The sequence below is a fragment of the Mytilus trossulus genome, unplaced genomic scaffold (genome assembly GCF_036588685.1).
Source record: "Mytilus trossulus isolate FHL-02 unplaced genomic scaffold, PNRI_Mtr1.1.1.hap1 h1tg000122l__unscaffolded, whole genome shotgun sequence".
Lineage (NCBI taxonomy): Eukaryota > Metazoa > Mollusca > Bivalvia > Mytilida > Mytilidae > Mytilus > Mytilus trossulus.
In genome coordinates, this window is record NW_026963298.1 from 564,291 (window position 1) to 583,038 (window position 18,748).

General features: G+C 33.0%; 1 long non-coding RNA gene across 1 annotated transcript in view; it reads left to right on the forward strand.

Annotated features, from left to right (window-relative positions):
• The window catches only part of LOC134700106 (uncharacterized), a 36,889-nt gene extending 30,719 nt beyond the window's left edge, over positions 1–6,170 (forward strand). Inside the window, exon 4 of the long non-coding RNA XR_010103777.1 lies at positions 6,071–6,170. This is a non-coding gene — a long non-coding RNA (uncharacterized LOC134700106). The remainder of the gene's footprint in view (positions 1–6,070) is intronic.
• The last annotated feature ends 12,578 nt before the right edge of the window (positions 6,171–18,748 follow it).

The following is an 18,748-nucleotide window of genomic DNA, read 5'->3' on the forward strand; positions in this document are numbered from 1 at the left end:
CTAGAAATATTGAGATCCTGCAAAACGTGTTTGTAATTGAAACTTTTAGTTGCAATTGGTTTGGTAAAGGTATAATACATTATTGGTAAAGACTTATCTTTAAAATAAGGAGGTATTGTCGGATTTAAATGTAAAAACAGTTGCTGTGTCTAACATATCCGGAAATCAAATCCACTTTGCTTATTTGAATATTATACTAAAGAAATCGGATACGTGTCACGGAAATTATATTAGAATGATAGGTAATTTTGAAATACAGTCTGTTTTAATTTTATTTTAAGTTTTGGACAGGTTGCCTAGGCAGAAAATACATATACAGAACAATATACACCATTTAAACGAAACATAATGACTGTTGTTACAAAAATCAAGGTTCCTGAGCTATTTTAAAAATCGAAGCGAGGGTTTTTTAACATTGCATTGTAAAATACAGGCTAAAATGGCTGATCAAATTTGCAAACTTTGTGTTAAAAATTGGATTAAAAAGTCATTAGAAAAACAGGTTGCCGGGTCATATTTTAAACTTGAATGTCCAAAGAATAAGCAAGTCCAAACCTTGTATGTATAGTCGTTGAACTCTAGGTTCCCACGTAAAGTTGAAATGTCCCTATTTCAAAAAGAATAAACTCACGAAAACATGAAAAGTTCAATAAATTCGCGTTCATTGTTTTGATTTCGACCGCCTGACAACTTTACGGAAATATGAAAAAGATTGTTAATAAAAACTCTGTGACGGGCAACTTATAATATCCTTATTTTAAAAGTTTTAGTGATATCAAGCCAGTCCAGTTCAAACTATTATCACGTGGTACAATTCTCATTTGCATATTATGAATATCAATTAAAAAAAGCACTTCTAATTTCTGGCTTTGACCTTCCTAGTATTCATAAATACCGAATCCATTTGCAACGCTATGAAAACAAGTTCATCGTAAACAAAAAGATGTGAAACCCTGCTTGAGGTCAGATTCTTACCGAGAAAACCAAATTTCCAAATCAAGTATGTAATTGCTTGACTGTACAGTTTTTAAATAGTTTGTGATCTAGCAATAATTGGCTTGAGGATTTACTAGTGATACACAGAACGCGTTCATTGCAATATGATAGGATACTGTAGACACATTGACAAAGAGTTAAAGTATATAAGATTGAACCAAAACGTGTTTACATTGTATATATTCAACATTTGTTCCGTTGGTGCATATACTCAGTACATTGACGTGATTCCTAATTGTTCCGTTAAGACATATTAATCATCAAGATAACAATATGGTTAAAATATTCAAACTTTTATTTTTTTTAGACGGATCTTTAATGAGTTTGACATTAATTGTTGAGAATAAGCACAGTTTTTATGATCTTTTCCCACTTATAGTAGGTATATTTAGCATGCGTTCCTTTTTCATCTTCAATTTGATGTTTAACAGTGTCAAGTTGCAGAAACATCAATGAGTTAACTGACGAAAGGTGTTTGTGGCATATAACTAAAAATTAAACTTCTCAATTTTTATCTCTATTTTTATATTTGAAAACCTTAATGGATCATTCAGGTCATCAAATATACTAAATGAGATGACACACGAATTCCTCTTTAGCATATTTAATATCGAAGAACTGACATGTATGATCTTCAAGACTTTCTTATAATACGAATTAACTTTTGGGGCTTAGATCGTTTCAGTGCACGTCAGACTGTAAGTAACGAAATTTGTTCTAGATAAATTTACGTATATATCAGCTCAAACGAAAACTGTTGTCTTTATTCCCAAAATATAAAAAAATAGTAAAGATATAAATTACGGTAAACGAGTTTAATTATTGTACAAGATGAGAATTTGAATTTCATGCCAATAACTTTTGCATACAACGAAGAGGTCATCGTACTTACAACGTTATACTTTACTATTTTAGTGATCATTTGCTGTCAACAATCCGTCGTCAATCAGTTAATTGCGCGTCAAGTTTACGTCATTTATTAATCAGACTTATTAAACAAGTCTGTGTCTGATAAGACGGATCGGACAAAATAATTTAAGTTGACATTATCAACATAACATTATTCTCTCTTAAGTCATGAAGTTGTAGTCATTTATATGCTTAAAACAGCGCCATCGAATGTAAATATTGCCTTCATTTTTTTTTAAATATGTAGCAAAATGTTCACTACTTAACATTTTACCTTTTCAGGGAAATGAATAACGTATTTGTATTTTGCATGTGACTATAGATGCTTTTTTGTTCAGCCCATGATCTCATCAGAATTATGCAGCAACGGCTTACAATTGCTATCACTGCAGTGAATTCATATGACCTATTTTCGTTGTGTGAATATTTTAAAAAATATCAAACAATACGCATCAAGCAAATAACCAGTGCCTTGCAATATAAAACCAAATTAATGCAATTTAAAATTGTTTTGAAAAAGACACACAACGGACAACAATATCTAGTGTCATTTTGATTGTAGGGATTATAGCTTCGACAATTGGCGCCAGTAAAGCTTCTGAAGCATAACACGTTTGAAAGTCAAACTTTACATTTAAAATACAAATACAATTACCTTAATATTGTACTGAAAAATAACGACATCAATATCATATATCGGGTACCAGTTTGATTTTATGCTTAGTGCGAGTCTATGCTGTTTTACTTCCCTTTTCATAAAAATCCACAAATCTCCAAACTGCCTGTATTTATAATTCATTTTAACTGAGGTAAAAGCTCTTTAAATTGGTAAACATCAACTTCAATGATACATGATGATGAAAAAGAAGCTAAATTGTCCAGTTAATATTCCACAGTCTACCGACATAAAAACACTAAAGTCTTGAAACAGTCAATGCTTCTGTTTAGTACAAAATATAGAATTGCTGCCTTTTTTCTACTTTTCATCGACATATATCTGGTGGCTTTCTAAACACATTTTGATCAGATCTTTCGTAATGGCCATGATAAATTATGAGTAACTTTCTACTGCTGTCTCATTGCAGGTCATCATCCCTGAAATAAGGAAATGCAAATATAATATATATTAAATGATGAAATTTTCAACGTGCAAAAAGTAATCAAAAGGCAGTGCAAACATATTTCTGCAAGAAGTTACTGTTAAAATGCTAACAAAATAATTCCCCTGTCCTTATTTAATGATGTCTTCATTCGACATTTGAACAAGAATTTAATTTTCCACACACCTTTTAATAAGGTGGACTACTTTAATAAAACTTTAAAACTAAATGAAAAACCCAGATGTGCCTATAATTTATATTTTGTAATAAATATTTAAATGTATGTATTATGTTAAACTACATTGTCATGCTTGTCATTGTTCTGTATCTCCTTTTCCAAATTTATCCTACAAAATGTATGACAAGAATACTTCAATATATATATCAGTAATCCACAAGACGTCTTAGCTAGCAAGTTCAGTATAGTATTGTATAATAATTAATATCTGTCATGTCTTTGTAAATAAATTGTATTGCTGGTACAGATACTTCATTAAATTAAGAAACTATCATGATTATTGGGTATATTTAATATTGTAGTTTTCAAAGAATGGAATAAAAAGTGAGATTAATATTTGCGATTACAGAAAAATCTGCATATTTGTACAGTTATATGTATATATTTTAGAATGTGAGTTCCTATTATTGCGATACTCAAAGTTGCCTAATAAAAACATTGCAATAATTTCTGAATTTATATCATTCAATATTTTCAAAATATAATGTACATACATTTGTTTGTACAAATTATAAAACAGGAAGAAAAGCCATGCTCGCTAATATGTTTAACCATGCCACATTCTGTATGTATGTGCCTGTAATTCCGTGGTTGTCGTTTGTTGCTGGGTTAATGTTACATATTTGTTTTTTCATTCAAATTGTATGCCCCACCTACGATAGTAGAGGGGCATTATGTTTTCTGGTTTGTGCGTCCGTTCGTTCGTTCGTCCGTCTGTTCCGCTTCAGGTTAAAGTTTTGGTCAAGGTAGTTTTTGATGAAGCTGAAATCCAACTTGAAACATATGTTCCTTATGATATGATCTTTCTCATTTTAAAGGCAAATAAGACTTTTGACCCCAATATCACGGTCCACTGAACATAGAAAATGATAGTGTGAGTTCCAGGTAAAAGTTTTTGGTCAAGGAAGTTTTTGATGATGTTGAAGTCCAATCAACTTGAAACTTAGTACACATGTTCCCTATGGTATGATCTTTTTAATGTTAATGCCAAATTAGATTTTTTTTACACAATTTCACGATCCATTGAACACGGAGAATGATAGTGCGAGTGGGGCATCCGTGTACTTTGGACACATTCTTGTTTTAAATAAATTGACCAAAAGAATTCTCCTCTGATTTTTTTTTATATTTGTGATTTATGGTCCTTTCATAGCAGACTATGGGGAATGGGCTTAGCTTGTTGTTGAATGCCATACGGCGACCTATAGTTGTTAAGTTCTGTGTCGTTTAGACTCTAGAGGAGAGTTGTTTCGTTGTACAATAGTAAGCTAATTTATATTTCATCAAAGCTAAAATGGCATTCTGTATCTTTTTAATTGACAGGTGAGCTAAAAATAAAAGAAAGTAATTATTTAAATACAAATACGTGCTTTTTTTAAAATAAGGAACAAACACATGTATATAATGATTCATATAATTTTAAAAATAAAGAAATCATGCTTGCCACACAACCCTTATTTGGCCTTTTTTTACTTTTTTGGATTTAAGCGTCACTGATGAGTCTTTTGAAGACGAAACGCGCGTCTGGCCGAAACACAAAATCAATCCTGTTATGTATGATGAGAGTATTGATATGAGGATTTGCTTCATAGATACACCGTACGGTGACCTATAGTTGTTAATGTCTGTGTCATTTTGTTCTTATGTGGATAGTTGTCTCATTGGCAATCATACCACATCTTCTTTTTTATATGTAAAGCCTTTTTTGGATTTCTAGAATTGCTGCAAAATAAAGAGCTGTGCCATGAATATATAATACACGTGTTGTCATTTTCGCTTGTCTTTATGTCTTTAATTAATTGTATGATTAACTAGACATTCTGAAAGCACTGCTAAAAAACGCCAGCCCCCCTACCCCAAAAAACAAATAATTTAATTTAAAACAAACAAACAAGTGAATCGGAGTAGCTCACTAACGATACACCCATACACTTAAAGTATAAGTTTAACAGGAAGGTGTTGAGTGCCGAATCTGAAAAAGCATCACACGGTCTTGCTGATTCATATGAAACCAAATTTCAGAAATCCTTGAAATGTTCCTGGTAACGATTCGACGAAAAATATTCATGGGACAGACGGACAGACTGACTTAGGGATATACAGACAGAAGTAGAACAGTATATAGATATAGGAAGATTTGATATGAGTGCTAATGAGACAACTCTCCATCCAAGTAACAATTTATAAAAGTAAATCATTATATCCCTACTATTTCAAATACTTAAAGCATGAAAAGTGTGGGGGGGGGGGGATAAATTCATTGCACAATTCATGAATATTTTTTTATGAATGAAATCCCATAACTGGAATAAGGAAAATCCAAAATATATATAAAAACAATTGTAAGGGAGCTTTTGTTCCATTTCAGCTAAGTTTCATGAACATTTCTTCAAGCGTTTTTGAGTCATTGTCCAAAAAACAATATAATATCAACCCTTTATTATGAAAAATGTCCCTATACTCCAAAAACATATATAAAACATATCTATAAATAAAAAGGAAACTTATCAAACCAGATCTCCTTGTAATACTGTACTGCGAAATAACAACAGTAATGTCACCAATGGGTCATCAACACAGCGAAAACATCCCAGACGGTGAGTTGGGATTCAGCTGACCCATAGACAATGTTTAATGTATGTATCTTCATTAAGTCAGAATGCATCTATGCAACCTGCAATATTAACTAATGAAAAATTATTAAAAAACTCTGATGTCGGGTACCAGTTTGACTTTGTGCTTAGTATGAAGCTATGCTGTTTAATATGTTGCTTCCTGTTGTATTTGATATCATGATAATATTGTTATTTTGTTTTTTTGTATCCAGTATGATAACACTGCACTCCACATTGCTGTTATGTACGGACACACAGAAATTGTCAGATTGCTGATTGATGGTGGCATTGATCTCAATATAAAGAACTCGGTCAGTGGATTATAAGTTAAACTTACAATTATATTGAATTATCTACAATAACAAAAATCAAATCAACTTAATCAAATGTCCATGTCAAACTAGACAAATTAAGCTTTCTATTGAGTGTGTGGATACTCTTTAGTAAAGTATCATTTAAGGTTGCAACATTAGTAATACGTGACAAATTGAAAACTTTCATAGCAAACATTACAGAAAACACATGGATATATTTATATAAATATAGTGATAGATATTAGAATCAATGACAATTTAACAGTGATGAGATACAAACTATAGAAACCCATTAGACTATCAATTGTGTCGTAACTATTAAAAAACACCGTCAAATAGATATAGGAAGATGTGGTGTGAGTGCCAATGAGACAACTTTTCCAGTCAAAGGTTACATTCTATTTTACAAATAGTAACAGCAATGCTCGAAGGGTAGCCATATAGCGATAGCGTAGTTCAGATTAAACCATTTTTGAAAACATTTTGATATAAATGGAAGGTTTGACTAGCAATATAATTAGGTTCAACCCTCTATTTTTTCTTCAAATGTCCTGCACCAACTCATGAATATTGCAGTAGTCATCACATATTTTGTAGTGTGAACATGGTTTACCTGTTTTTTTTTATTTGGGTTCAACTTATTATTAATCGGATCAAGTTAAAACAGTGTTGTGCGAACTAGGTTAGTTTGAAAATTGAACAGGTGTCTACTTTGGGTTTTGTTTTGTTTACATGGAAATTTATAATATTTAGAATCAGTAACGGACAGGCTGTGGTTAACAAAACCGGAAATATTCCGATCGATAGTCGTAAACATAAGGGCCGTCATTCAAACGTTTTAGCATTAAGGGTTAGGTATTCTATAAACACTCATATAAATAAGACATATGGTATCGTCCAAATTGAATGGTATGGTCCAAAACCTTAGTATATAATGTATAAGATGACGCGCTGTCAGACCAAGGCTCGCTTAATGAATACTAAAGACGTCTAGAAGAAGCAAGAAGGTAATTATTTCATTTATAAAGGATTACATAGATTCTGAATAAGAATCTATTTGCGTACCTGAATAAGGTTGCAGGAGGATATATAAATGGAACATACGCACCGGGTAATAGGAGCCCAGGCGACTGTGCAGTTATAGTGTTAAGGTAAATACGTACACTGGTAAACCTTAAAACAGAGAGTGCACTGGATAAACAATGCACAGGCAGAATTATCCAGAAAGTGCACAGGGTAGCAGTGCACAGGATAACAGTACATAGCTAGAATACAGCAAAGGTTGGGATTGTGCACAGGTTAGCACTGGTTGTTGCTGGATAGATAACGTCTGTGAAAAGACAGCAACACGTCCCACATATTACTAGTGGTTGACAGAGGCCAAGTTAAGAAGTTAAAGATAAATATATAAGAAACGGTGCATCTTCCAATATCTAGGGTTAAACTTTGGTACGATACCCATAAGTCACTACACCGAGTACATGATATAATTTTGGGGGCAGCGGTGGGATATTGGCTTGTGCACCGATACCATTAAATATGGACGATCTACAACAGCATATAAGTACGTTAGAGGATGATGTAAAGCAAAAGTTAGAGGAGTTGGGACACACTCAAAATCTTAGGCTTTTGACACCAAAAGAGCAAAAAACCTAGAAACCTGACCGATTCTCGTATTTTGCAAACGAGGCGCACGGATTTCGGCGATGTCACAGAGCGCACAGTCCTAACACAGCTTCAACGAGCTGATGATGCTCCAACATTGCAAGTGAGCACGAACAAGGATCCCGTTCTAAGCAATTGCCATACAAAACAACTAGCGCCGCTCCCTATCTTAAGATATAACAGCAGGAATTGCTAGACAGGTTGTCAATAACCAAGAAAAAGTACACGCGGCGGGAGAGAATACCAAGAGAGAAATCAATCTTGACAATTATGATGGGTCGGGCGAAAGGGTTGATTTTAAATCTCACTTTGAAGCATATGATATCATCAATAACTGGGACGAATATGAACAGGGGCTTTACCTTGCCGCTGCCCTTCGCATGCACGCACAGAGTGTCATCAGCAATTTACCAACTGATAAGAAAATGACTTATGAGGTTTTAGTGCAATCATTAGAAGCGCTTTTTGCTCCGACAAATCAGAACGAATTATACATAGTTCAATTAAATGAGAGACGCCAGCGCGCAAGTGAAACATTGCCAGAACTAGGACAAACTATACGGCGATAAGTAAACAAAGCATACCCACTAGCACCCACTGAAATAAAAGATATATTATCAAAGGATTATGTTTTAGATGCATTGCTAGATAGTGAGATGAGGATAAAAATTAAACTATCCAGACTTTAAAGACTAGGGGAGAGGAGCCGACTGATAAATTTAGAAATAGACGAAAGCATACTGACAATTGCCAATGTAAACACATTAAACAATAAAAAAGATGTGCAATCAGTTATCTTTGAGTTTGACTCTCCCTCTGGTATCTTTCGTCCCTCTTGTAAACTCTTATTGGTAAACAATTTCTAGAACAATAATAAAAGGAATAGTCTTAAAGAAATCGTCTCTGTAACATATACTATGGATTCATTTGTTTCCGTGGATTGAGGAAGCCTTACGCTTTCGTGGATACTTAATTTAGTGGTTTTGCAAATTCTTCATACAAGCCAATTGAAATTTTCCAATTGTTGAAATTTAAATTCGTGACTAAAATGTACCCGCAAAATCCACGAACATTGGTATCCAATGAATATTAATGAATCCGGGTGTTCCTTACGGCGGAAACGGAAAACGGAACGGAATACGGACTGGAAACGAAAATGAGGTACACAGAAAGAATAAACGCCGCCCAGGAAAAACCACCAAAACTTTACTAAAAACAATTGATATGGAAACCTGTGTTCGGAGCAAGTGCAAGGCACGCCTCATGACATTCATGCCAAACTTATAAAAAAAAGACTAATATATAATTTCAAATATTATGAAATATTGAAGTTTAATGTTGAACGTCTGCGGCTAGAATGAATTTCAAACACAAAAAAATTAAAAACCCGCTTTCATCTCATTAACATAAGAATACGTGTTGCCACAATCCAAATGATTGGTCCACGTAACCACGTCTACAACTACACAAAACAAAAAACCGCCAAAAACATTAAAAATAAACGTTCCTTTTTAGACAAAAGTTTCCCGCTATACTCCGAAACGCGTGAAAAAACATTTAACCTTGGTAATTATTATCATTGGTGTATCTAGTTTAAAAAGTAGTCTGGATAACCCTGCCTACCAGCCAAGATAATCAACATGGCTGAAATTAAAACATAGGAATGAAATGCAAATGCTGTCTTTTGAAAATCTCTATGAAAAGCGAAAACCTGATGCGAAAAGCAGGTTTAGAAAACTGAGCTCTACCTAATGTACATCACGACAAAACGGTCAAATGATTTGCAATAGGAGTTATCGCCCTTATATGACACATGTTATCCCTTTCCATGTTTGCCTATGGTAAAGAAACATATAAAAATAGTTAAAAACTATTAATTTGAAAAGTTACCAGCAACACAAGAAGTCAAAATGTCCGGCGAAATCGTTAATCGACTCGTTATAAGAGTCTTCGCTAAATAATGAGTTTACCAATCTTTGGTGTTGTTACCAATTATCTTGTAAACTATAACCGATAGCTAGAAACTACTGAAACGAAAATGAGACAAGATCTTCAAACAAGTTAATATTTCCGTTATAGGAAGGAGAGGTTTTAAAGTAATGATTGACCTTAAATGGCGGACGACTTTTCATCCTCTCTTTTTTAGCTATCAATGTTATGTACTTCCAAAACTGTTTGCTATTTTCCTTGATAACTAGCTCCTATTCTATTGTCAACATTATTGTTGTTTGATTTTATTTAAACTTCAGTATTTCTTTTCGTAGTTCTTTCCATTTTACCTCTTATATTCCGTTCATATACATATTACATTCCGTTTCCGTTTCCGTTCCGTTTTCCGTTTCCGACGTTTAGCAACACCCTATTAAATCCACAGTACTTCAAATATTAAAAATACAAAATATAAAATATGACAAACCATTTCGCGGATTAACATTATTTGTTAAACTATCAAATAAACAGAAACATGACAAGAAGCATTAATTTATCCGGAGTTACTTGGTGTAATAAAAAAAATTAAAACGCAAATAACACGAACTTGTTGATAATAGAGTTTACCAAACAGACTTATTTAGATGGAATATAGTTTTGATATTGTTATCAGGGCAGTAAAGATTGCATATTTTGGAAGTAATATGGATCCCCTCACAAGGTCTTTATATTGTAAAAAGACAGCAACAAACTAATAATTTATACATAATACTATATAACACAGGAATAAACTTGTGACATGAAAAAAAAAGAAAAACAGCATAGACTGGGTTTGAGTGTTCTTTGTTGGAGGTAGATCTTGAAAATCGCATATAAAACTAAGTCCAGTCCTTGTAAATCATTGTCAGAAATTGAACATATATGTGTGACATTAGTGAATAAGTTTGAATAAAATAAAACTTATTTGATAAAACACTGACCGGGAAAGACATGTGAAACAATAACTCAGCAAACATCTACTCATAAAGGAGATGCATAAGATATAAAGTAGACAAGACAGAAAACTGCGCAACACGAACCCCACACAAATCTGGTGCTTTTGAAGGGTGCGAATATGTGGCAACCGAAGTTTAGCTAGTACAAGCACAAGCCCATTGATCACTCTTTTTTGGAAGGTCACGTTTGGATTAACTGGGGACGGGATTGAAATCTGACAAATGGAACGTGTTCGTCGTCATCTTTAAAACAGATATTTCATAACGGTCTAACAACTCGTACTGCCGTCCGTTAAATTTATGAAGAAACCATTTGAACTTTACCATACAGTTATAATAACCTTCATCATAAATCATTTCACTCGAGAGAGAAAAAAAATCCCTATTATAAAGATCAGTGTTCACTTATCCTGTGAAATATGTTATCCAAAGGTCGGACTTATCGTGTGCCTAAATCCATCAATTGATAACACAACTTCAAAATACTGATTGATATAGTTGAGGATTATGCCAGGTAAAGAACTACCGTGAGAAAGTAGTCATATATACTCTTTCAGAATGGATTAAGGCTTTGAGGTCGTGGATACAAATGATGGACTCGTTTGATAGACTTGTTTTTCAAAAACAAATCGACATTCCCATGAAAAACCAACAGAAAAAGAAAAATGTTCATCATATTTTGATTAACAATTAGAACGTTTCAATGTTGGTCGGTTGAAAACGAAACTTTCTGACAAAAAAGATGATATCGGCTTCCCAATTGTGAACTTTCCGTTTATGTAGCAACATTCCTGCAAAGTCCTTCTGACTAAACTTCATAGCACATACCCTTCTTATGACTTATCATTATATGGATTCAGAAGAATGATACTTAATTTCGTAAGATTATGAAGTGAAAGTATATTATTCCTTTTGTTACTTTAATACCAAACGTAACACATTACCAAATAACCTTTAGAAATTCGTTATTTCAGAATTAGATTATACTCCATTCCATTGTCAACACTTTTTTTTTCTATAGGCCCAAACTACTTTTGTTACTGATTCCCGTTCTGTGTGTTATAAATTAGTTGCAATAATCATAGACATTGCTAACCATAGCCTATTCAAATATGTACCGACTACATCAAAAATGTTGAAAAACGTTATTTTTGTTAAGGTACACAATACAGGTTAAGATGCTGAAAATATTAGCAATATTATTCCAGATTGTGACTGATTTGCTGAGTTTGAATTCGCATTGCTAAAGGACATTTCACGGTATTTTTCTATCCGAAATTCATGTATTTAATTTGGGTGTTATATGTGTTATTCTCATCGGATTTGTCAAATGTCTTATTGTTTGTAAATCTTATATCTTAGCGTCACTGGTAATTTCTTGTGTGGACGAAACGCGCCTCTGGTGTATTAAATTTTAAACCTGGTACCTTTCGTTAGCTATTATTCGTGTGTTTCTCTGTCCTATATGTTTTCCCATTTATTTGTATTGTAGTCCTGTCATGTTATGTTGTCGTTTCATTGTTATATTCAACATTGCCATACAAGCGAGAGGTTTGGCATGCCAAAATAACAGGTTCAACCCACAATTTGTTCATGAAATGTCCTGTACCAAGTCAGGAAAATGGCTATTGCTATATTATAGTTCGTTTTCTCTGTGTGTTATATTTTAATGTTGTGTTTCTGTTGTGTCGTAGTTCTCCTCTTATATTTGATGTGTTTTTCCAGTTTTAGTTTGTAGCCCGGATTTGTTTTTTTCACAATCGATTTGTGAATTTCTAACAGCGATATAATACTGTTCTCTTTATTTAGCAAATTTTTCAATTCGTTGATATTTAAACGGACTTATTTGTATATTTCTAAATGATTATTTCACCGACTCCAGGCGTAATTGATATTAGCAAACACCGAGTTGTAACCATATTAATAATAACACTATTTGTATCTCCGATCAGTTTACAGTATTATCTACGTGATGGATGCACACCAAAACCGGGCCTAAGACCAAATTGCAAAATAAAAAAATATTTACTTTATCTTTGCATTTGCGTGATATATCATTTATTAGGACATTCTGGATTGCGAGTAAGAAATATCGTCTGGCAAGCAAAACAGACCTCAATGAACTATATAAATTAGTATAGGTGTCTAACCTGAGTGTTGTAAAAATATGCCATGGAATATCCAGGTCCTAAACTGACAATTATAATACCCACCTGCTAGGTTTACCAACTCTAGACTTAGGACATGCGTATGGCCATGTGTTGACTGATTTGAAACTCACCGGTTCAATTTCAATAGATGCCTAATCACATGACACACATGAAAGGTCTGCTTTACTATATACAAGCAGGTTAATTGTGTGACTGTGATAACTGTTGCTTCTTGTTATAAATATAGTTCATTGTTTCTTCTTTTTATAACCAGAGAAGTGAAATAATACAAGTAATGAGTCATTAGCGCTTAATACTTTAATGTTCTGTAGAAATAGCAAAATACTTCAGACATAACTGGTAAAACGAGCTGTCAAGGATTTTAGAAACTATTAGGAAATTCAAAAATGTTGTCAGCCGTTTTCATGACTTTTTGAAGTGTATGTCTTACTTGTAACCCCTCGCGTATGCCTGACATCGGCGCTTAGCATGTACGATCCACGCACGTAATTTTAACAATTTCAACCTTGATTAATGCATATTTTTTCTTATTCAAGTATGGTTCGACTGCTCTGCACAACGCTGCAACTACTGGCAACATAGAAAGTGTGCGATTGCTTATTGAAAATGGTACTGATATAAATGTTATGAACAATGTAAGTTGTATATTTGATATCTAACAAACGAAAGATTAAACAATCATTAGCCTCTAAGCATATGTGAATGTCTTTGAAATATAATTGTATACAAGGGCTACTTATATTTAAATAGCTTTCAATATTTTGACTAAATTGATAAGGAAAAGCTGAAATCTTCACAAGGCTACTGCTCTGGATGTGTGTATCCCATATTTGATAGATTGGTTAACCACCAAGATGTGGCTTCTGCTGACGAGCATGATTTTTTGTTCGTGTCACGTGCCAGTTCACTGCTACATCTTGTCGTTCATTGTTAATAAATATCCATTGTGTGTCTTTATTTGACCAGATAATTGAAACAAATCAAGTAAAACATCATTTGCACACACAACTACGAATCAAATGTCCTATCAAAATAGGAAAAAAGTCAAAACATAGAAAGCTGTCAAGAATTCGTGAAAATGTACTGCAATTTAAATTTTCATTTTGCTCTTTCAATATGTTTCTGTTTTTTAAAATCATGATCTTTATGTATTGATACTGTTGTAGACTCACCAAACTGGGCGTTAATAAATCTGAGTAGGGTTCTATATAGTGTATTATAGGCAATCTTAAATACACACCCTGTAACAAATAAAACACACAATAAGACACAATGCATACGTTCAAAGAATGATAACTCTAATTATCTCAATATTAATTAATTACAATTTTAAATTATTCAAGTAGTAAGGCTCAGCTAGAAATATACATTAATTAATAAAGTATTTTTTTTTACAAATCATAACTATCTGTACCAAAGTCTATTTTCGGGACCAATATATAATCAATAAGCAATACTACAGATATCAATAACAACTTGTGTCAACTCTCTTTATTAAAAGTTATCAATTATAATACACTATTCTTTTTGGGATAATCATTGATAATCGTAAACTGAAAGTTCAACCTTTGTTCATGCATATTTTTTTATTATTCAAGGATGGTTCGACCGCTCTGCACAACGCTGCAACTACTGGACTCGTAGAAAGTATGCGATTGCTTATTGAAAATGGTACTGATGTAACTATTAGGAACAATGTAAGTCGTAGATTTGATATCTAACAAACGAAAGATCAAACAATTACACGCTTCTAATCCTATGTAAATGTCTTATATTGCAAACCTTGAAATATTATTGTATTAATGGTCTACCAAAATTTAAGTACCTTTCAATAGACTAACCAGATTCGTAAACTGAACAATAACACATTACAAACACGGACAGGACACAAATGAGTTAATTCACATTAGTACAAATAGACAATGACCATGTCAACACAGAACTCAATACTTCATATACGTGAATCTGAATTTAGAGAAATATGACTTCATGACGTCTGTATTTCAAAAATAGCATATGATGTAGTTAAACTCAATGCAAGATATTATTATATGCTGGAATCTGTTAACAGCAAAACATAATAACTTTCATATTCTTTGTGTCTTGCAAATACCAACACAGAAATAAGAACTTTTTCATACTCATGGAAATCAAAGTGGGCTTCCTTTAGAAATAATCATAACATTTTCATATCTTTCATACACAAATAAATAAATAGAAATATATGCATCAAATGCTATTCCCTTGCTTGCATTTTCTATCATGATTTTATTGATAGAGGGTTGCTGCTCACAAGGAAGATATTCAACCATGTGTTCCAAATGGTGAAGTTGAAATCATCCCTTCGTAAATTTTACGAACGCCATCACGAGTTGTTTACCGTTATAGAATAACCGTTTCTCAAATGATATCGGATATGTTCCTTATGTCGTAACTACAATACTCTTCCCTTTTCACGAATTTGACCTACCGAACTAGACTATTTACCGGATTTGTAATTACAATGGTGGGGTTTGTGTTGCTTTGTCTTTATGCTAATGTTGCGATTAGCATAATACTGCGATTATTGGCCATCCAGAAATTTATACTGAATAATTAATATAAGTCGTAGATATGATATATACCAAACAAAAATTTAAATAATGAATAGCCTGTACTTATATGTCAATGTATTCTGTAGCAAACATTGAAGTGTACAGCACAATGACACGCCAGTGTCTGTTTATTCTACCAAATTGTATAGATATTTAAATATCTTTCATAAAATTGAGGTATGTCAAAGAGACAACAACTCGACCATAGAGTAGACAACAGCAGAAGGTCACCAACAGGTCTTCAATGCAGCGAGAAATTTCCGCACCCAGAGGCGTCCTTCAGCTGGCCTCTAAACAACTATATATACTTGTTCAGTGATAATGCACGCCATACTAAACTCGAAATTGTACACAAGAAACTAAAATTATAAATAATACAAGACTACTAACGAAGGCTAGAGGCTCCTGACTTGGGACAGGCGCCTGTCCCAAGTCAGGAGCCTCTAGCCTTCGTTAGTAGTCTTGTATTATTTGCGGCGGGGTTAAACATGTGATTGCGAGCTCAACCCTCCGCCTATATCTCTAGTTTAAATAAATCAATGAGTCATACATTCCTGTTGCATATATTAAACCTTTGCATAGTAAACAGAGCAGTCATTTAATTTTGTTATACAGAATGTCTTATTTTTTACTCCTTTATATACATGCAAAAATGGCCTGTAAGAGCATATGTCTTACGCACGTGCTTGATACATTTTTTTCACACACGTTACAAACGTTTACTAAACGCGTATCTTTTGCATTATGCACGTGTGCATGACTTGTGTGGCATTCGTTTACAATAACGTATGTTCCATCTCAGTTTGTAACGCATTTACACTGCATGTTGCATGATCGAGGTTGATTTTATTTTTTATTTCCTCGTATTTGTCCTTTAAGCTCGTGTGTGACATTGAATTTCTTTGTGATCTTGTCGTTGTAAGATGTCGAATAATACTAAAGTCCTGTCCTTTGCATTCAGTAAACAAGAGCTGTAACGTTAACATAAAGAAGAGGTGTATGTAACTAAATACATCAATGCAAGGGTAAATCGTTGTTGCTAATTTACAACCCGAAATGATAGTTTATACTAAGTTATAGGGTAAACGGATACAATCTATTCAAACAAATATTTGTATATTGTAATTTTTTTGAAAAATGCAGGATATGCATGCTTTTCCAGAACAACTACTATTATACCTGTTTTAAGTACGATAAGTGTTGTTCAGTATTCATTCTGTACAAAATAAAGGCATCATTAGTTTACCGGTGTTGAAAATTCATAACTCAATTAGCAATGATAAGCAGAAAACAAATCAGGTTAAAAACCAAACCTGGGGAAAACACATCAACAATACGAGAAAAACACAGGAACAACCCGAAAAAAAAACCGTCATCAAACAATATAAAACACCCTTCTTAATGACAACTTCTATATTCCTGACTTGGTAGAGGGCATTGTACATTTGTAAGACAAACTGTTGGGTTGAACCTGGATGTTTATCATTGTTATGTTTAAGAAAGTTAAAAACATCACTGCTATACATTTGACCGTTCTATAACATGAATATCATCTTTTTTAAAAAGTTCTTCTAACTTTGAAAACAAAAAACAGTTAGTTAGATTTGAGATAATTCAAACACCAGTACGTACTTCACCCCGCAATGCACGCAATCAAACATTAAGTTAAACATTCTGATATATTGAAGGTGAGTAGTATCAACTCTGAAACTAGATGAGTTATTAGTATCAGATAAGGGAAATGCAATGTCACATAAAAATTCTCACAAACAGACAATTACAACCTTATTTTTAAAAATAAAGAAAAACAAACAACATAAACAACACACAGCGCTCATATATTTAAGAATGGAACTATTTGCTAGTCTTATTTTTTGAAAGTGCATATTTGTTTATTATTCAAGGATGGTTCGACCGCTCTGCACAACGCTGCAACTACTGGACTCGTAGAAAGTGTGCGATTGCTTATTGAAAATGGTACTGATGTAACTATTAGGAACAATGTAAGTCGTAGATTTGATATCAAACAAACCAAATATTAAACAATGAAAAGCTTCTTATCATATGTGAATTGCAAACCTTGAGATATTATTGTATAAATGGTCTACCAACATTTAAATACTTTTTAGTATTTTAACCAGATTTTAAGAAAACTAGGATTTATTTACAAGCCTGTTGATTTTGATCTGTATATCTAATATATTATGATTTTGTCAACCTTCAAAACATGGCTACAGGCAACAAGCAAGTAAATGTTGTGACTGTGATAACTGTTGCTTCCTGTTGTACATATAGTTCATTGAAAAGCTGAAATGTTAACAAGGCTACTGATCTGGATGTGTATATCCCATATTTGATAGATTGGTTAACCACCAAAATGTGGCTACTGCCTACGAGCATGATTTTTTGTTCGTGTAACGTGACAGGTCACTGTTACATATTGTCGTTAATAATGTTAATATATATCCATTTTATGTCTTTATTCGACCGGATAATTGAAACAAATCAAGTAAAAAGTCATTTGCACATAAAACTATGAAATGTATAATGTCCTGTCAAAACAGGAAAAAAGTCAAAACATAGAAAGCTGTCAAGAATTCGTGAAAATGTACTGAAATTGGAATTTTCAATTTTTGCTCTTTTAATATGTTTCTTTTAAAATAAATCATGATATAAATGCATTGATACGAATGTAGACTCAAATTGGTCGTTAATAAATCTGAGTATAGGGTTCTATATAGTGTATTATAGGCAATTCCAAATACACACCCTGTAACAAATAAAACACACAATAAGACATTATTATATGCTGGAATCTGTTAACAGCTAAATATAAGAAAACAAACAAAACACAATAGCTGTAATATTCTTTGTGTCTTGCAATTACCAACAAAAAATAAGAACTTTTTCATACTCATGGGAATCAAAGTTGACTTTCTTTCGAAATAATTATAATATTTTCATATCTTCCATACACAAATAAATATATAAAAATAAATGCATCAACTGCTATTCCCCTGCTTGCATTTCCTATCATGATTTTCTTGATGGAGGGTTGCTGCTCACAAGGAAGATATTAAATAAAGAGTTCCAAATGGTGAAGTTGAAATCATTCCTTCGTAAATATTACGGACGCCATCACGAGTTGGTTGACCATTATAGAATGACCGTTTCTCTAATAATCCCATTCCCTTTCATGAATATGACCTACCGAATTAGACT